This window comes from Aegilops tauschii, chromosome 5, assembly GCF_002575655.3.
Source record: "Aegilops tauschii subsp. strangulata cultivar AL8/78 chromosome 5, Aet v6.0, whole genome shotgun sequence".
Classification (NCBI taxonomy): domain Eukaryota; kingdom Viridiplantae; phylum Streptophyta; class Magnoliopsida; order Poales; family Poaceae; genus Aegilops; species Aegilops tauschii.
Genome location: NC_053039.3, coordinates 222,882,429 through 222,885,570, shown reverse-complemented (window position 1 = coordinate 222,885,570; position 3,142 = coordinate 222,882,429).

The following is a 3,142-nucleotide window of genomic DNA, read 5'->3' as shown; positions in this document are numbered from 1 at the left end:
AACTTTGGTGCACTGGAGCCTGTGCTTGTAGTTCAAATTTGAATTATGCACATTAAATGCACAGAAACTCAATTAATGTATAAAAAAAGGCCAAACGAACCCGGAATAATTCCAAAATTTAGCACGATACTTCTATTTGGTCTAATCTGCCTGTGTAAAAAAATTAAGGCGGGAGAAGGCAGTGTACGTATGTCGTTTCACACACTGAGGTGGCACGTTCCCTCTCGGAACCACGAGCCTTCTTGACGGAATCTCCGGTTTGCAAAAGCTTACACCAAAGCTTGTCCCAATTCGGCCAAACAAATTACCGCAACATGTTGGTGCCATGTCATGACACCATGCCAAGTTTCATGATTTTCAGACGTGTTTTGGATTTATAGGAATTAAAAACCAAGTTTCTCAATCTTTCCGGCCGAGCCACGACGCCCAGATGTTTGAATTTCATTCCCATCTCTTCCATAGGACCTAGAAATTCACCCAAGGACACACATGCAGTTTTTTAAACAACTTTGGTGCATTGGAGCCTATGCTTGTAGTTAAAATTCGAATTATGCACATTAAATGCGCAGAAACTCAATTAATGTATAAAAAGGCCAAACGAACCCGGAATAATTTCAAAATTTAGCACGATACTTCTATTTGGTCTAATCTACCAGTGTAAAAAAATTAAGGCGGGAGAAGGCAGTGTACGTATGTCGTTTCGCACACGAAGGTGGCACGTTCCCTCTCGGATCCACGAGCCTTCTTGAGGGAAGCTCCGGTTTGCAAGAAGCTTACACCAAAGCTTGTCCCAATTCGGCCAAAAAATTTACCGCTGCATGTTGGTGCCATGTCATGACACCATGCCAAGTTTCATGATTTTCAGGCGTGTTTTGGATTTACAGGAATTAAAAAACCAAGTTTCTCAATCTTTTCGGGCGAGCCAAGACGCCCAGATGTTTGAATTTTCATTCCCATCTCTTGCATGGGACCTATAAATTCACCCAAGGACACACATGTGATTTTTCAAACAACTTTGGTGCACTGGAGCCTGTGCTTGTAGTTCAAATTTGAATTATGCACATTAAATGCGTAGAAAATCAATTAATGTATAAAAAAGGCCAAACGAACCCGGAATAATTCCAAAATTTAGCACGATACTTCTATTTTGTCTAATCTGCCTGTGTAAAAAAATTAAGGCGGGAGAAGGCAGTATACGTATGTCGTTTCGCACACGGAGGTAACACGTTCCCTTTCGGAACCACGAGCCTTCTTGAGGGAAGCTCCGGTTTGCAACAAGCTTACACCAAAGCTTGTCCCAATTCGGCCAAAAAAATTACCGGAGCATGTTGGTGCCATGTCATGACACCATGCCAAGTTTCATGATTTTCAGGCGTGTTTTGGATTTACAAGAATTAAAAAACCAAGTTTCTCAATCTTTCCGGGCGAGCCACGACACACAGATGTTTGAATTTCATTCCCATCTCTTGCATGGGACCTATAAATTCACCCAAGGACACATATGTGATTTTTCAAACAACTTTAGTGCACTGGAGCATGTGCTTGTAGTTCAAATTTGAATTATGCACATTAAATGCCCAGAAACTCAATTAATGCATAAAAATGCCAACCGAACCCGGAATAATTCCAAAATTTAGCACGATACTTCTATTTGGTCTAATCTGCCTGTGTAAAAATATTAAGGCGGGAGAAGGCAGTATACGTATCTTGTTTCCCACACGAAGGTGACACGTTCCCTCTCGGAACCACGAGCCTTCTTGAGGGAAGCTCCGGTTTGCAAGAAGCTTACACCAAAGCTTGTCCCAATTCGGCCAAAAAAATTACCGCAGCATGTTGGTGCCATGTCATGACACCATGCCAAGTTTCATGATTTTCAGGCGTGTTTTGGGTTTATAGGAATTAAAAAACCAAGTTTCTCAATCTTTCCGGCCGAGCCACGACGCCCAGATGTTTGAATTTCATTCCCATTTCTTGCATGGGACCTATAAATTCACCCAAAGACACACATGTGATTTTTCAACCAACTTTGGTGCAATGGAGCATGTGCTTGTAGTTCAAATTTGAATTATGCACATTAAATGCCCAGAAACTCAAATAATGTATAAAAAAGGGCAAACGAAGCCGCAATAATTCCAAAATTTAGCACGATATTTCTATTTGGTCTAATCAGCCAGTGTAAAAAAATTAAGGCGGGAGAAAGGCAGTGTACGTATGTCGTTTCGCACACGGAGGTGACACGTTCCCTCTCAGAACCAAGAGCCTTCTTGAGGGAAGCTCCGGTTTGCAAGAAGCTTACACCAAAGCTTGTCCCAATTCGGCCAAAAAATTTACTCAAACATGTTGGTGCCATGTCATGACACCATGCCAAGTTTCATGATTTTTAGCCGTGTTTTGGATTTACAGGAATTAAAAACCAAGTTTCTCAATCATTCCGGCCGAGCCACGACGCCCAGATGTTTGAATTTCATTCCCATTTCTTGCATGGGACCTATAAATTCTCCCAATGACACACATGTGATTTTTCAACAAACTTTGGTGCATTGGAGCATGTGCTTGTAGTCCAAATTTGAATTATGCACATTAAATGCCCAGAAACTCAATTAATGCATAAAAATGCCAAATGAACCCAGAATAATTCCAAATTTAAACACGACACTCATGTACTAGTTGCATGTTTACTGCACGTAAATGTTCTAGCAATTCAAACACCATCATTTCCCTTCGTAACACCATTTTCTCTTTCAAAACATAATGAAAAAATCAGGTATACCACAAGAAGTTTACTAGAAAGAATCGTGTGGGATGCGATATAAAATATTTTGGCTCACCGTCTTGTCTGGCTTACGCAGGAAGCTTCGTCGTCTACAGTCCACCGCCCCCGCTTGAACCACACTTGCGCGCCAGTTTCTCGCGGCACCGAGCGAAAAAAATTCCACCGCGGAAATATCCATCTCCCCGCCCCCTCCCTCCTACCAAAAGCCACATTTCCACTGTTCCTCCTTGCTTTCCAAGGTCAAACCTTCACTGCTGCTTACTGGCAGCTCAGCCTCCTCGCCGGCGACCCTTCTTCTTGCAGCGCCGCCTCCTCGTCGGCTACCCTTTAGCACTGCGTCCTCGCCGGCGACCCTTCTTCTTGCAGTGC